We start from the raw sequence: 17,813 nt of genomic DNA, 5'->3' as shown, positions 1-17,813 counted from the left end.
GCCATGGATTCTGGGATTCTTTTTGAAACCTGGCTTCTACTCCGCTAGCCTGCATGTCCATCCATATGTCAACAGCATACTGTTTTGACTACTGTAGATTAGTGGTAAAATCTGAAGTTTGGAAGTAGAAGATTTCCAAATTTGTTCTTCCTTTTTTGGACTGTTTTGGCTCTTAGGGGCCTTTTGCAATTTCATTTGAATTTGAGGATTGGGCTTTACATTTCTGAGAAAAAGCCTGTTGGAAGTTTACACTTGATCTTTGCCAAAAGGCTGAGAAGCAATTGCTGTTGAAGTTTTTTGTTTTTTTGTAAACAACAACAAAAAGGTGTGTGTGTGTGTGTGTGTGTGTGTGTGTGTGTGTGTATGTGTGTGTGTGTTGTGTAATGTGCATACATGTGTGCATGTGGAGTCCAGAGTTGACATAGAGTATCTTCCTCTAAAACTTGAGGCAGGATCTCTCACTGAACTGGCACTTTCCAGGTGGCTAGACTGGCCGACTAGTGAACTGCAGGGATCTACTGTCTCAGCCTTCCACAGTGCTGGGTTTACAGGTATGTACCACTATGCCTAGCTTATGTCAGTGCTGGGAATCCAAAGCCAGGTCCTCATGTTTGTTACCATCAAGACATCCCTCCAACCCCTACTATTGGAACTTGGACAGGGATTTCCATTTGTAGATTCATCTTAGGGTGGTATTGGCATCTTAACAACATTAAGGCTTCATATCCATGAATGTGGGATATCTTCCCATGTATTTACATCTTTTGTATTTCAGCAGTGGTTTATAGCATTTAGTATACAAGTCTTTCACCTCCTTCTTCAAATTTACTTCTAGGTAGTTCCTTCTTTTAGGCTCTATTTTAAATGAAATTGCTTTCTTAATTTTCTTTTTAGATTGTTCACTGCTAGCACATAAAAAACACAACCAATTTGTATGTGATATTAGAAACTTTTTTATTAGTATATATTGCCTGTACAAAAATAAGTGTTATGACATTTTCTCTTTTCTTTTTCTTTCTTTTTTTGTTTTATTTTTTGAGACAGAGTTTTCTGTGTAGTCCTGGATGCCCTGAAACTTGCTCTGTAGACCAGGCTGGCATTCAACTCACAGAGATCCACCTGTTTCTGCCTCCTGAGTGCTGGGATTCAAAGCATATGCCAAGCATGTCTTGACATTTTCATACATGCGTGTAATACACTTTGATCAAACCCATCCTCCACTCACCAGCCCCTCACCTCCCATTGTTTCCCCTCCTTTTCCAAGACAGTCCTTCTAGTTTTGTGTCTTTTAAAAAAGATCTAGATTCTGCATATGAGAGAAAACATGCAACATTTGTCTTTCTGAAGCTGTGACTTAATACGAAGATCTTCAGTTCCATTCATTTGCTTGCAAATGACAGGATTTCATTTTTCTTCATGGCTGAATTAAATTTTGCTAAGTATATATACCACCTTGCCTTCATCTGTTTACCTGTTGATAGGCACAGAGGCTGATTTTGCAACTTAGCTGTTGTGAATAGTGCCGCAATAGCATAGATATGCAAGTGTCTCTATTGCATTCTGATACTGATTTCTTCAGGCATGTATCCAGGCCTGTGTGTCTGGATCATAGTCACTTTGTAGTGTTTTGAGGAACTTCTGCTCTTAATCCCTATGTGGCTGGACTAACGTAAATTCTCAGCCGTTGGGTTTAAGCATCCTTCCTTCTCCACGCCCCCCTCTCCCATCTTCACTAGCCACCTTTGTTCTGGACAACAGCCATTCCCACTGAGGTGAGATGGACTTTCAGTATTGCTTTGATTTGTATTTCCTTGACAGATAAGGCTTTTGCATTTTTTCATGCAGTCTTCTTTTGAAAATTGTCCAATTTATATACACATTTATTAATTGAATATTGTTCATTTATGAGTTCTTTGTAGATGGTGGATATTAATCCCTGTTAGAGGACTAGTTGGAAAAGATTTTCTCTCACTGTGTAGGCTCTCTCTTCACCCTGGTAATGTTTTTGTTGTTATTGTGCAAATGCTTTTTAATTTCATGGAATTCCATTTGTCAATTCTTGCCTTTGCAGATCTGCTGGAGCCCTCTTCAGAAACTGCTGCCTATACCTATATCCTGAAATGCTTTCCCTAATAGATCTAAAGCTTCAGCTCTGTCCTTGAAGTTTCTGATCTATTTTTGAATTGATTTTTGTAAAGGGTGAGAGATAGGGATCTAGTTTCAATCTTCTCCACGGGGATATCCAGTTTTCCCAGAACCATTTGTTGAAGAGGCTGCCTTTTCTCTAGCATATGTTTGCTTTTTATTATTTTTATTTTCAGTTTGCCCCTTTGTCAGTAATCAGTTAGCTGTAAGTGTGCGATTTCATTTGTTGGCCCTCTGTTCTACTCCATTGCTCTGTGTGTCTGCTTTTATGCCACCACCATGCTGTTTGTGCCATTATGGCTACCCAGCCTAATTTAAAGTCAGGGCGTGAAGCCTCCAGCGTTGCCCTTTTTGCTCAGCATTGCTTTGACTGTTTGGAGTCTTTTGTACTTTTGTGTGCATTTTAGGGTTGCTTCTTCTATTTATGGAAAAAATGTATTGAGATTTGGATGGAGGCTGAACTGAATCTGTAATTCCTTTTGGTAATATGCCCCCTCTCACACTATTAATTCTACTGATCCATGAACATAGGCAGTCTTCTAGAGTCTTTCCTTGGTGTCTTAATAGTTCCTGTGTATGATCTTATGCCATGTGACCTTGCTGACTCTCTTTATTAATTCTAGTAGCTTTCTTGTGAATTCTTTGGGATTTTCTCTATATGGAATCATAGCATCTAAAAATAGAAATATCTCCCCTTTTTTTTCTATCTATTTTTGATTCTTTTTATTTCTTTTTCTTGCCTAATTGCTCTGGCCAGAACTCGAAGCCAGTGTTGACTAGCAGAGGTGACAGTGGCCATCTTGTTTGATTCCTTGTTTGGGGGAACACTTTCAGTCTCTCACCATTGAGGCTGCTGTTTGCTGTCTGTAGCCGAGGATTGCCACTCCTGGGGCTGGGTGTGCTCTATGCTTTTGTTACTCAACACATAGGTTTCTTCTGACAGGATCATATTTGGAGTCCTGCTCAGAGAAAATGCTTGTTAATTAAATACCCCTTTCACGGTGGCACTAACCACATTATTAAAATGTCAGCTGAACTGAAACCTAAACATTTGTTAAGCTCCTACTATATTGTGGGCACTTTTATTACCTCGTTGACTCCAACAAATAGTCCTTGGAAACAGACTCCTTATTATTGCCACCCCCACTTGAGAGATGAGGAAATGCATGCTAAGAAATGAGGTGACATACACAGTTGGTGAGTGTTCCTCAGGTCAATGTAATTGCTAACTCTCCTGATTTCTAGGTTGATATAGTCTTTGTTCACTAATTCTTTACTTTGGACAGCTTTACTTTGTGGGATGCATCAGAATGTCCCCGGGGTTGCAGGACTGGAGAGGCATTCTCAAATACCCTGCTATTCTTCAGCCCATTCTGGTAGACCCGATCATGTCTGGAGTCTCCCCCGCCACACACACACCATAAGAGAATCATCACTGTGAGCCATGACTGACAAGAGCTCCCTGTGGCCTGGGTCTGCAATGGCGTAAAAGGTGACAATCATTGTCAACCACAGCTCATTTTTATTCCTCACTGTTGGTGAGGCCAGCTGAGCTAGAGTCTTGTGGAGTGGATGCTCTCAGAAAGGTTCCAGGGAGTTCCTGTGGGGGATGGGAAAGGAATGCTTTTCAGTGTAACGAGAAGCTGCTGGGCCTGGCAACTTTGTCCTCACCCCAAACCCCTGTACTGTTAACTCAGGGGTAATCTACACTCCCCGTGGAATCAGCTTTATCAAGTAACTGCAGCCGCAGGTGCCTGGATAATTCATAGCCAACGGCTAGTTTCTGCCTCAAATTTCTGGGTCAAGATAGCTGTGTAAGATCCTGTTCTGACAGTGTCACCACAGTTGACCAGCGGACTGTATGTCCTTTCTGGGTTTTTGGGTTTTTTTTGAAGTGTGAGCTCGAACCTGGGACAGAGTCCTGGTTGGAGTCCCCAGGGTTGGCAGCCTGTACAACCGTGCTGGAGTCATCTGAGTCCTGGGGCTGGATGCTCACCCACAGCAGATGTTACTGTGGGTGGTCTGGTTGGAAGATGTCTGTACATCAAATTTTAGATCTGAGCAGGGGAAGGCAGTGTTTCTGCGTGTGTGACTTTCTTGTAAAGGTTGACTTTCCTTTCCTTGGCCCCCTCCTCCTCTGCACTGTATTCTTATGAAGGGAGGCAGGTGCATTGAATCCCCGCCCCTTCTCTAGTGCTCAGAGAAGGCTTTGCTGAGCTGTTTGGTCTCATTGACCATTTTGGTGCCATGTTCTTTTTATTTTTTAGTTCTTTATTATTTAAACAATTTTTTTTTGAGACAGGGTTTCTCTGTGCAACCCGGGACGTCCTGGAACTCTGTAGTCCAGGCTGGCCTTGAACTCAGAGATCTGCCTGCCTCTGCCTCCTGAATGCTGGGATTAAAGGTGTTTGCTGCCATGTCCTTGTTTTGTTCTTGTTTTTGCCTTAGACTGGTCAAGTCCTTGCAAAGGTTCCTGAGGCTGCAGAGGGCCACCTGTCAGTTCTAGGAAGGAGGACTGTCATTGAAATTCCAAGCAGAAACGTGTGAACAAACAAAAGGGGGCGGGGCTGGGGGTAGGTAACTCTCCCAACAGTCTATTTAGATTGTACTCAGCAGGTCTTTGTCGTCTCGATTCAGCTTAACAAATATCTGTGCAGTAATTTCGATGAGACCCAGCTCTCTTCCAGGAAACCAGAATCTGTTTGGAACTCAGGGGAGCAAGCTCCTCTCAGCCTCTCCCTTTCTGTGCTTGGCTCCACTTCTCTCCTCGACCCTCCGTCTGAACATCCTTGCCAAACTGTGTATTTTCTTCTGCCCTCCAGGCTTGGGATCCTAGAGACTCTTCGCTCTCTGTCCCTCTTTCTCTTAGGACGGTCACAGTCCCTCTCATTTGCCCAGGAGGGTCCTGGTTTAAGTCTCTTGTCCCAGTGCGGTTGCTAATAGCTCTCTTTCCACGCTGAGAAGTGTCCAAGTTCAGACAGTAAATTAAATGGTCAGCCAGACTTTAACCTATCGGAGGCCGAGGCTGCCCTCTGTCCGTGTCTGGCATGTCACTGCATTCCCATGCCACCACCCTGGTTCCCACACCCTCACCTCTTGCCAGACTACTTCAGCTGCTTTCTCGCTGGTGTCCTTATTTGTGCGTCGCTCTTCTAATCCTCTCTGCAAATCACTGCCTGATTAATTCTCTCAAAATACAGCGCTTTCGCAGTTCACTGGATCCTTGCTGCTTATAAGAGACTGTTCAAACATGGTAGCCTGGCACTGAGAGAACCCTTGCTTACAGCCTGGCTTCTGCTCTAGTGGGCGTGTTGCTTTTTCTCGCTTCTCGGGATGGGATCTCAGTCACTGTTCAGGGCCCTGCTCCTGCCTGGTGAGAGTCACCTGGGAATACTTGTTCACTAAGGTCCCCTTGCCTGGGCCATCCCCACAGACTCGAACCAGGGGCTTCATGCTTTAAGGCCAGCATCAATTGCAACCTTGTGAGTGCCGTGCTTTTTTTTTTTAATTTTATTTATTTTTATTTCATGTACATTGGTGTTTTGCCATGGGTGTTGAGTCTCCAGGAACTGGAGTTACAGACAGTTGTGAGCTGCCATGTGGGTGCTGGGAATTGAACCAGGGTCCTCTGGAAGAGCAGTCAGTGCTCTTGACCGCGGAACCATCTCTTTAGCCCTGAGTGCCATGCTTTTGACTAGCCTACCTCTCAGGACTCTCCTCCTCTGAACTCCTCGACCTGGAGCAATTATTGCCTGCACAATCCATTTGGCATCTAATCACGTACTGCCTCATGGCTTTTCACAGATTGCTGTCTTGAACCAGGGCTCGAAGACTTTGCTGTGAGTTTACATTGCTGTTGTCCTCCGTAAAATTGCAGGTTCCTTGAGGACAGGACCTGCATCCTCTCCATCCTTTTGTTCCCATGGCAACATCAAGTGCCTACTAAGTGTAAAAGAAACAATTAAAAAAATTCATTCAGGAGTCTCATCTGGGAAAGACCCTTCTCATCCCACAGTTTAGACTCGATTTTGTAGATGAGCAAAGGAAGAAAGAGAAAAGGAAAAGAAAGTCAAGAGAATTACTCAGAGGTCCAGCGAATTCAAATGGGAGGGCCAGGCTTTGAATGCAGATTTTTGAGCAGACCCGGGTACTTTCTGGTCACCAGGCTCTGTGTTCGTTTTGTTTTTAGAATTTAAGGATGACTAGGAATTTAGAAAGTAGAGGAAAAGAAAGGTGAACAAACCAGGGGTGAGGCAGACATCAACAAAATCCTAATGCTAGAAAGTTGTTTGGTAGAAGTTGGGGGACAGGAGCAATGAATACAAAATAATTCCTATTGTCTAGAGTTTAAACACACACACATGCACACATCCTGTATGTGTGGGACAAGAAGATAGATGGGGGGTTATTTTAGAGGAGGAAGGGAATTAGTGGGGGGCCTAAGGTGCACTAAAGAAGGCAATGGGGGTGAATATGAGCAAGGCACATGATATACTTGTGTGAAAAGACCATAATGAAACTCAGTATTTTGTATGCTAGTTTCAAAATGAAAACAAAGTAAGCAATTTAAAAATTAAAAAGGTGAGAGGGCTGTAGGGGGAGGGATAGGCCAAGGAAGAGAGTGCCAGGATTTGGGTTTCGGGTACTAGAGGTGCCTCCTGTCAGCACCTGAGAGGCAAGACCCATCTCTGTACTCTCTGGTTCAGAAGTTGTGGTGGGATGGGTGTGTGTGTGGGGGGGAGTGGGATGCTGGTGGGCCACTCAGGAGGTCCAGGAGAGGGCGTGGGAATGCCTATTTTCAGGCAGCTGGTCACATGTGCTTTGGGCTGCACCGAAACCCAACCCCATGGTACTGAAAAGCGTCACCGGTAACGCTGTTATATATAGCTTTCAACTTTAATAAGGTGTTGCAGAAACTACAAAAATACATCTAACCAAAACCACATTTCACTGGAAGCTTGATCTGGAATCCCTTTCTACTGCTCCTGTGTGGTGCTCTGCGCTGTCAATAGAGCTGTTAAAACACAGTGGAGAGTGGGTAATTGCGCATTATATGGCTTTTGTTTTCTGTTATGAAATATCGACATCGGAAAAGAGAGCGGGATTACTGTGGCACTGGAGGGCACTGTGAGGAGACTCAGGGGGGAGCCTAAGGTGTGGGTGGATGAAGGCAGATGGTGACTGACCAGTCTGTCTGAGTCGGGATTTTTCTATCAGGAGCCTGGAGAAATTCACACATCTCACTGACATGAAGAGGCCCTCGGTGAGAATGGGGTTGGCTGAGGACTCAGGTCCTGGCATAGTGGTGCCGGGGAGGCAGAGCTGTGTGCTCAGTTGTGGGTACAGTGGCTGAAATATGTGTCTGATGGTACCTTGGGGAGATAAGGACCAGTTCAGTCAGGAAACAGGCACTGGGATCATTTCCCAGGAAAAGCTGGGCTTGTGTCCATCTTGTGAGCTGTTGGAGGGTGGGGGGCTTGGGAGGACATAAATGATGTTTGACTCTGATGCTGGGCTGGGGATCCTGGTAGGAGTCAGGTCTGGGGAAGGTGGAGGCTCACCAGAGTGAGCTTAGGGCTCTTTGTTCCTTGAAGTACTAACAACAATAAAAGAATACAAGCTCCCTTTACTGAGTTCTGAGTGGCAGGTGCTTCGCATGTGTTTTCTCCCTCGAGACTTACCGCAGCCTGGGAAGGCAAATGCTGGCCCATTTTCTAGACGGAGGGACAGAGGCCAACGGAGGGACTCCCTGCCTTGTTCGCTGAGGCTTCAGCCTCTCTGTCTCCAAGAGTCATGGGGAGAGAAGGGTAACTGGGAAGGCCAGAGGAGGCCAAAGCTAGTCAGCTTGATGGGGTGTGGTCTTGCTTGCTTGGGGGAAAGAAGAGCAGGTGCTGGCAGAGAACTCACTGTGAACTGTCATTGGACCAAGGGCTGTGAGGGGCAGATTGCCTCAGGTCACCTGATGACAGTCCCAAGTCCTGTGGGCCAGCTTCCTGCCTCCATGCAGGTGAACGAACGAACCCCTGGCTGAGGTGGAACCTTTAGGGCATCTCCACTCTGCCGTGCAGCATTGTGGGGTCTGCCATTGGGTTTGAGGGATGGCCTGTCTCTCTAGATAGATTACATTTGGTTTGTTCAGAAGCCATTTATGGCTTTATAAAGCTCTTAAATTGGCTCTTTTCCCCCCTCAAAACATTTCTTCAAGCTTACAAGGCCAGTTTTAGAATAGCAATTACCAGCTCCAATATCCCCCAGCAAACTCACGCTGTGCTGTTGTCTATAAACTGCTTGGGACATTTGTAATGCTGCCACACGGCATATCTGCAGGCGGAAAGCCCCTGTCTTGCCGAGGAATGCTGCAGAGGCCCTTTCTCAGCCCTAATTTATGGGCCACATAAAACTCTTGTGAAGTTGCCCTGCATCTTTCCGAGGCAAAGTTGAGGATTTTTACTGTTTCAAGCTGCTAATTTTTTCCATTTAAAGCCAGCCTTCTGTCCGTGCCAGCGTGCATGTGTGCATACAAGTTGGCCACTTTAATTTATGTGCCTCCTTCTCTCTGTGCAATGCGTATAACTCACAAATGTGTGCATAATATACCACCAGCTCTTCCTTATTACAAAGAGACTCACTCAGCTGCTTTGTCCCGTGGCTGCAACAGCCTGGACCCCTCCCCGCATCTCCACCACTGAAGCCCAGGGAGGAAGGGAGCCCCAGTGCAAAGAAGGACACGAGCACATTGGGACTGTGTGAACCAAGGCCGGGCGTCTTCACCCTGTGTCCTACTTTGCTGTTCGTTGCCGTGATAAACACCTTGACCAAAAGCAACGTGGGGAGGTTTGTTTCATCTTGCAGCTTACAGTACATCATAAAGGGAAGTCAGGGCGGGAACCTGGAGGCCAGGAACGGAAGCAGAACCAGGAAGGAGTGCTGCTTAACCGCCTTGCTTTCCATGGCTCACTCAGCTTGCCTTTTTATACAACCCAGGACCACCTGTCCAGGAGTGGCACTGCTCTCGGTGGACTGGGCCCTCCCACACCAATAATGAGTCAAGAAAATGCCCCAGAGACTTGTCCACAGGCCAGTCTCACTGAGGCAGTTCCTCAACTGAGGCTCTCTCTTCCAGGGTGACCCTAGTTTGTGTCAAGTTGACGAAAACTAACCAGCTCAGCCTGAGAGATGAGGGGTTTAATGAGAGGCAGCGGGGGGTGGGACAGGGCACAAAGTGGAAGTTTGGATCTGGCAACTAGGGTTTAGAGCCCAAAAGAAGCACATTTTACATGTGCAGCCTCTCAAAGACTCAGTTTCTCCCACTTGCGGGATCAGGGTCAGATTATAAATTTCTCACCGGGGTACTTTGAGTTTCCAGTATGCTAATGACTGCAAAGGCCTTTCATAAGCTAAGGCAATATCCAAGGACTGGCTGGAAGCTATTCCAAGCTCTCAACTGCTGGCAGGGCCCCCTAGGAAGGAGAACAGCCAAGAGCAATGTGATGTCTCAGGGCTTTCCAAAGTCAAATCTCATGCCTTTGCATGAGCCCTGCCTCCCTAGTCTCTGGTGAGTCCTGAGCTCTTGTGTAACACAGGCTGGAGTCGGAACTCTACTCATGGCTCCTACTTTTCTGCCAGGGTCCTCTGCATCCAGAGATTTCTGATCTTTTGATGAGAGTACATTAATAGCCTGTCTCCACCCCCAGCCAGTTCCAATTCTTGCCCCTTCTTGGGAGTAACAATTCTCTCTTGGTCTTTGTAGATGCCTCCCACCTGGAAATCACCCAGCCCTCCTTTGCTGGGTTTCCTGAGAGTCAGTGCTTGATGGGTTGCGGGGGAGTCATAGGCAGGGAGGCTCATAACTCCCAGTCCCGGCTCTGTCCCCTCATGAGGGTCTTTACTATACAACAGCATCTTTAACACGGGGGACTTGGTCCTGTGAGCAAAGGCTGTGATTACTCTGGCTGACAGTAGGGGACATTCAGCTCCTCCTGAAGTTTTGATGTGTCCCTCAGCATAGAGGACCCAAGTCCCAGTCTTGCTTCAATGTCTCTAAGGCCTCATCTCTCCCTTTTTTAAACTGCTCGTGTTGGAATGCTCCCACTTGGATATTTTGCCACTAATTCGAAACTCTAGGAGTTTAAGGCAGACTCATTCGCTGCATTTCTAGTGAAGGGAAAGATGCTGTCATTTATTGCGCATCTACGACATGCGAGCCAGCTGCCAAGGTGCAGCGTATGCTCCAGGTAATTAAATTCTCACCACAAACCCTACTAGTCATCATCACTAGCATGGATTCAGCAGTGTGCATGCCAAACGCTCTTCTGCGTTCCTTCCATGAATCCCATCCTCACCACACTCTGGTAGATGATAAAACCGAGGCATGGAGAAGTTAAGGAACTTGTCCAACATCACAGAGCTAGTAATGTGGGAAGATGGGATGAACAGCCAGCGAGTTTGGTTTCCAGCCTGAGCACTTAATCACCCATCCACACAGGAAACTGTTTTCATTTCACCCCACCGAAGTTTACAGTGAAATGTAAACTGGTGTTCGGAGGGACTGAAGAGCTTGCCCAGGACACATAGCCAGGAAAAGGCAGAGGCAAAACTTGAACCCATGCTGGTCTGCTCTAAAGCACCCTCTCTTCCCATTGTGCTGCTGTCTCCTCATTCACTGCCTTAAGACTCTGTTTTCTTGCTTACCTCTATTTCACAGTGTCTTAGACAAGCTAGTGAGACTGTGAAGTTAAGATTATTTTTACGTTGAAGGATTTGTGCTTGGGAGAGCTGGGAGGCAGGAAGAAGAGAACAGACTTGGCAGTGAAGGGAGAGGTTTCCTAATACATCCTGTTGCATCCCCAAGACAGAGAAATCTCTAAAGAATAGAGATTTATTCTTTTACTTCTAGAGGCAGGTGAGTCTGAGGCCAAGGGCCTTCTTGTCTTATCCCCTGGCAGAAGGTTGAGACGGCAGTTCCAGAAAGGAGCAGAACTCATCCTTCATCAGGAGGCCACTCCTGGAAAACAGCATTAATTACTTCACTCATGACTTGTTTACCTCTTAAAGCTCCCACCTTTCAACTTCACATCAGGATTAAATTCCCAACCCAAGAACTTTGTGAGAGAGACACTCTCAGTTACTTTTCCCTGACAAGAGCAACTTAAGGGAGAAAGGGCTTGTTGACGCACAGCTCCGGGTTACAGGGAAATCAAGTCATCGGGAATGTGAAGCAGCAGGTCACATTAAGTTGACTGAACAAGCAACAATGAATGCATGCATTCTGTGCAATAATGCATGCATGCTCAGCTTACCCTTTCCACTCTCTTACAGTCCAGGTTCCCCTTCCCAAGAAACAGTATCACCCACAGTGGGTGAGTCCTCCTACCTCAATCAGAGTAACTAAGATAGTCCTCCACAGACATGCCCAGAGACCCATAGGTGAAGCTAGGTTTTGCCAAATTAATGATTAACATTAACCACCACAGGCAGACTATTCTAACCGACTTAGGTGGTGAGACTTGGGCTAGGGTAACGAGACTGCATGGAGGGAGGGGTAAGGCTACAGAGTTGTTCTGGAGAACCAGTAGAACCTAGAGATTGGCAGGTACTAGAAGTCTAGTTTAGAGTGGGACCTCCAGCCTGATGATTCAGTGGGTCGACAGACTATTCGGGCTAATGAAAGGCAAGTTCTTGTAGGCAAGAGCTTCATTTTACAATATAGAGTCCAAGATGCTAAGAAAACACCCAGTGAAAGATTCCTGATGGTAGCCAGGGAAGTTTGGCACTCTCTCCAAACTCCAGAACTGATTACGGATATCAAGTGTCTTTTTAAAAATTTACTTATTTTTATTTTATGTGTGTTGGTGTTTTGCCTACATGTACATTTGTGTGAGCATGCCCGAGGACTGTCCTCTTCGAGGTTACTGAGACAGGAGACCCTCTTCTGTGGACCCTACTCTTCTCTCCCTGCACCAAACCCTGAGTGGTAGAAAGAATCTCCCAAGAACCTTCCTCTGAGGCCAGTATGCATTTCTAACCAGGCTTTCATCATGGATGAGGATGGGAGAGGAGCTGTCAGGAACTGACATTCTGAGGCAGGTTCCCCATCAGTGGCCACACAGGGGAGGAGGACCTGAGAGCCAGTGAAGTCTTGCCTGGGCCAAACCTCTTACATATTTTTCTGTGACCCTGGGCAATCTGCCTCACCTCTCTGGACCTGAATGTCCTAATCAGTACAACAAAAAGAGGCACTGGACCCAAGCACACCCAAGGCCCCAAATGTACTCTTTCCCCAGGATTCCAACTCTTGGTACAGAGCTGTAGCTCACCAGTAAGGACTACACACTGGGACTGGAGTAGCCCTGATCACTTGATGAGGGCAAAAAGGTACCTCTCCTACTTAGCAGAGAGTGCCCCTCCCCCAACCATGACTTTGAGGAAAAGACTTCTGTATTAGCTCTTGGTATCAAGGTATGAAGAAGATATGCCCCTGAGATTATTTGATTTTACCCTCCCTGAATGCTCTGTGGCTACTTAAATACGAATTGAAATGGATTCAAGTGAACTCACATTAAAAATTCAGCTTCTCAGTCTCGCTAGCCATGTTTCACGCATTCGGTAGATGTCTGCCCACTGCAGAAAGTGATGCACTGAAGGGCCTTGTCTTCAAGACCTTCCTTACCGGGGAAAGTGGGTGTTTGAAATAGTTGAATGATAATGCTTGGGGACACCTTGGTCCTTGTGTCGCTCATTACATCTCAGATGGGAGGGAGCTGACAGCTCTCAATTAATTATAGACACAGTGACCTTCAGATTCACTTAATGATTGCCCAGGCTATATGGGTGGATGCATAGCAAGCCCAGAGACAGCCTCTGCCTCTGGTTCTCCCGGACAGCTCACAGTATCGTGGAGCCTTCCTACCAGGTCCTTCAAGTCAAGGGTTAGGCTTCCAGATCTCTCTTTCTGAACCTCCCTTTTACTGGACACCCAGAACTACCTGGGAGGCAGGCCTTTGTCTTCCTTGGAGTTCTTGAAGACAGCTGCCTGTCAAAGGTCTGTGGTGAGGCTGGGAGTGTGGCATGTTGGTAACATCATTCTGCTTTACACCCCTCCCCTGACCAAGCAGGGAGCAAAAGAGGTCCTGGCTGTGGCTTTGACAGGGTAACAACAAGGGTCAACTGAGAGTCCTTAGGAGCTGGTACACATCCCTCGGTTTTGGATTGTCGCTGCCTGCTCCCAGATCTCATGGGACTCCCGGAAAAGGGTCATGGTGACCTCAGGGTAGCTCATCTCCACTCTTCACTGTACCTGCCCTTCACACAGATGTGGGCTGCCTCAGCTGAGGTTTGCCAACTGAAGCTCCTCCCCCCCACCCTTTTCTTCTCCTCCCATCTCTTTGTCCTCTTCCTCTCCTTTCTCCTTTTTTCCTCCTTCTTTTCTTCTTGCCCTGGGTGGTGGTCTACTGCCCCATACCCTCAGCCCAGTTTCAGGCGATAACCTCATGTGTATTTCTGCTCATCTGCTCAGGCTGGTTCATCCGACCCTTCCTAGGGATGGATGAAACATTTCTCAAGCAATTTCTAAACCGCTTCCAGATCGGTCTAAAGAGGCCGGGGAAGTCCTGGCAGGGTGGAATATAGGTTGCCACAAGCTTTGTTTGCAGAAAGTTCCTTGTTTTCACTTTCACTCTTGTCTAGCTGTTCCTGCCAGCCCCCAGCCCTAAAACTCACTCAGTACAAATTAAATTTACTGTCCAGTTAAATTGGGAAGTCAAATCAGTGATTGCAAAAGAAAGCAATGTCTCAGGTTGAAAACGCAGCCCAGTGGTAGAGAGTCTGTAGGAAGTACGAAAGCCTGAGTTGGGTTTCCTGCACCTTGAGAGAATACACACAAAATAACAAAATAAAATAAAATAAAAAGATTTCCTAGGTCTCTCCTGGCTCTTACGGTCTGGAAGAACAGAAGTGGCATCTGCTTGTGGACTAGCTTGTGAGGAGAAAGCGTGACTCTCAGACCCAGTTTTGTGACCTCTGCTGTGGAAGCAGGGGCAGGAAGCTCACGTCCTTTCCGTGTGATCGCCCATCTGTAGAACAGTGACGACGGAGGACGCTTCTTAGGGCTGTCTGTGGGGAGAGTACTTTCTGTTGTCACAGGTTGCTCATCAGACCTGGCTGCTGGCCTTTGGTCTTCTGATGGCAACAGGGCCAAAAGGCAGAGGTGCTTTGTTCTTCAACATCATCGTCTTTAGTTATGTGAGGACATAAAACAAAGAGGCGAGAGAAGAAACGGAAAGGATCAGGCCAACTTGCTCTCCTCCTCCTGTGTCTCACCAGTGTGCCTCATCTCACCAAATACCACCGGCTGAGAGGCCCAAATGCCCGGGCATCATCCTTGCCTTGGGCTCTTCCTCTCATTTCCACTTAGCTCAAGTGTAAGTTCTGTCAACGGGAATCTTGACCTGATACCTCTCCGTGATGGAGCCAGTCCCTTAGCCCGTGCCTCCCCTTCCATCATCTACCCTGCGTCCTCTCCTGTCCTCACCTCTTTTCTAGATTCGAGCCAGAACATCTTTCACACCCCGTTTCTTCCCTGAGGCCCTCGTGATTTGTAGTCGTATTTATTTGTGTGATTTGGAGTTTAATGCCTAGCTTGCGCCTTAGGCACAGCTCAGGAGGTCACGATCCGTGCCCACCTGAGCATCACTACACAGCCAGTCCCACTGCTAAGGGGCAGAGGAGCAGATGGATGAATGGTTCCAAAGGGAGGCCTTCCTCTAAAATGTGCAAGCTCTCATGAGCAGCAACTTGTCTTTTTCATACTGGAGCATCTCTCTAGAACCCAGAGCACTAACTTGTCCATCCGTGCATGGACTTAGTAAAGCTTTGTCGAGTGAACTGTGTGAGCCTTTGAAGTAGGAAGATCATGCCTACTACTTTTTCCTGTCACTTCCACAAGACACCTGCCAGAAACAACTTGACGGGGAGAGGGGAATCATGGCAGGGAAGGAATGGAGGCAGGAATGGTTCAGTTTGTGGTGGGAGGACTTGCCCTGTGGCATCTGTATGTCTTGATGGAACAGGAAGCCACGAGTGGTTCTGGGGATGGGGGTGGGCTATATCCTTTAAAAGATTGCCTCCAGTGGCCCATGTTCTTCCGTCAGGTCCTGTATTCCAAAGGTTCCACAGAACCATCAACTAGGAACCTGAACTGTCTAGACCCAAACCACAACAGAGTTCCACCAAGCTCTCTAATCCAGACTTACTGCCTTTAGAGAAGGGACCACCTTCTGACGTCATTCCTCCCCTGATCTCACTGATGTCTGGGGTCCTGGTTTCCATGAACCCATTCTGATCTGAGAGCTCAGACTAGAGATAAACACAGACTCTCACTGATTCTGTCCAGATACCCTAGAGGAGGAAGCGGGGGCTTACCTGTCACAGAGGGGTTCTGTTTGGGGCTGGAGAGGTAAGCTAGAGACACTCAAATGAAGCGTAGTTCCTGTTGCTGCTCAAAGCCATTGGCCAGGGGAGCTCTTGGAAATCTCTTTGCCCTTCTAGGGCTACACTGAGCGAAGCTGAAATCCTTCTCCGATTGCTGGAGATGGGGGAGAAAGCAATCTCCCCACCTAGAGCATACTGGGAATTCCAAGAAGATATGGAATGGCCACAGAAGAGACAGTGAAGCTAGAGAGAGAGAGAGAAAGGGAGGGAAGGAGAGCAGAAATGGGAAGGGGATGCAGGGATGGTGTGGGAGGCTCCTTGGGGCCTCATAACTCTTCACCCCGCCCCCCCCCACCCCACCCCACCCCACCCCCTGCTGTAGCCTCCACCTGTGAAGTGGGATTACATTACTTGTGTAGCTACCAGACTAAGAGGCCCATCTGACAGATTCACCAGGATGCAGTACCTCAGCTACAAAATGAGAACTGCTTACCCTACACCATCAGGAATGCCTTACACTGAGCCCCTTCCCACTCTCCTGCTGGAAATGGCCATGGGGACTGAATTCTTCCACCTCACCTCCTCACAGTTTTTCTGCCAGAGCCTCCTCTTGGACACTCCCCACTTCCGTTCGCTTCCTCCTGCTGTGTAGGCATTTCCCCGAGAGCCAGCCTAGATTAGTTTGAGCCAAGGGTCATGGAAGACTGTGTGTTTGGGAGGTGGTGGGCTCGGCTGGGGACCTGAGGGTCTCGAGCTGCCTTGTGGCTGCTCTGCGGGGTCTGGCAGAGCCCCAGCCTCTGGCTGTGACATACAGCCTCCTTCATGAAACCAGACAGAATTAAGCCTTTTGTTTCCTGTTTGCTAGGCCAGCTTAAAGAAAACACAGAGGGTCCATGGGGCCGGGGCTCCCAACAAGACGGCCTTTGTATTCATTTAATTAATCAGTTAGCTGAGGGAAGGGAGGGGAGGGAAGTTCGTGTTATAAATACATGTTTTTCTTTGGCTTTTTTCCCCCCAAAAGACAGAGTCTGAATGGCGACCCCATGAGAGCTCCCCCATCTCACTCTCGATGTGCTGGAGGCTGGGGCTAGCCAAGCCGCAGCTGTGACCCTCCTGGCCACCTCCCTCACTCAAGGGGCATTAACTGTGATGTTTGAGGGTCCTGGGGAAATGCTAGATACTGGCAGTGTAGCAAGGTGGCTGCTGGCCTCTGGACCCCGCTCCCCGCTTTCCCTTTTACCTCTGAGCTGCACCTCCTATAATCTCCTTGGATGAGATAATTTCACTGCCACGTAGAAGAGGACATGTCCATCCCCCAAGAGGCCAGAGCCATCTGCAGGTGAACCATAGAGGGAGAAGTCCACACTGCAGCTCAGAGCCGTCCTTACCCACCCACACTCCCTGGAGCTAGCTAGAGGAGACCAGGCAGAGAGCATGCTCAGTCACCTCCAGGGGACTCTATGGCTATCTGTAACTATGCTCTATCCAGAAGGCTGGAGTGGAGAGGCGGGATACAGGAGAAATGAGAGAGCCCTCTGAGGGTTATGGGGAGGGTGAGTTTGTGGGGTGGGGCAGTAAGCCCTCTAGGGCAGAAACACTCATGCCCACTCCCATTTCCAGGGAGATCTTTGAAGAAGCTTCCCTTGATGATAGTATTAAAATGAAAACATGTTTTAAAACATTGATTTTTTTTTAACAAAATCTTTTTTGGAAATGGGTGAATTCATTTCTCATGCTCCTGCCCCTCCTCTCTCTCAGCTGCCAGGTGTTTGGGGGAGTTAAAAAAAATCTCTTTTATTATGAAGTAAAATATTTGCAGTCTGTAAATAAATGGCCCTCGTAATGGAATTTCGCTGTGGTCAAATTTTCCTTCTGTGCTCTTCATTTTTAGTCCTAGTTGGAATGCTCTGGTATCTGGTAACCATGACTCCAGCCTCCCAAATATACTGCCCAGAAAATCCGCAGACCGGATAAGAGGTGGAGGGCCCGGGCCTTGAACCTCATTCGTATCCTCTAGGTTCTACTTCCTTTATCAGACCATCGGGGGCAGGGTAATGGGAGGACCACAGAGGCCAGGCAATGGGAAGAGCTTGTAGAATATTCTGTCAGAACTACATGGGTAAGCTTCAGTTTTTGCTCTTCTTCCTTGGGGAGACACGTCCCTCCTCAGCCACTGAGAAAGGCCCCTGTTTCTAAACCACAACCCCAATGCCCTTCCTTCCCTTCCCTTCCGGGGTCCC

The 17,813-nt window shown here is 47.5% G+C and overlaps 1 protein-coding gene across 7 annotated transcripts in view; it reads left to right on the top strand.

The window, feature by feature from the left end:
• Pknox2 (PBX/knotted 1 homeobox 2) overlaps positions 1–17,813 on the top strand; it is a 273,676-nt gene that overhangs the window by 18,238 nt on the left and 237,625 nt on the right. The window contains exon 2 of one of the 7 annotated variants that reach the window (XM_052756501.1): positions 481–551. The exons of the other annotated variants lie outside the window; for them this stretch is intronic. The gene's annotated coding sequence lies outside the window, so the exon portion shown is untranslated. The remainder of the gene's footprint in view (positions 1–480; positions 552–17,813) is intronic. 7 annotated transcript variants of the gene reach the window in all.

The sequence above is a fragment of the Peromyscus californicus genome, unplaced genomic scaffold (assembly GCF_007827085.1).
Source record: "Peromyscus californicus insignis strain IS unplaced genomic scaffold, ASM782708v3 Scaffold_11__1_contigs__length_118956290, whole genome shotgun sequence".
Lineage (NCBI taxonomy): Eukaryota > Metazoa > Chordata > Mammalia > Rodentia > Cricetidae > Peromyscus > Peromyscus californicus.
Note: the sequence above shows the minus strand (reverse complement) of the source record. Positions and strands in the feature narration are given on the sequence as shown.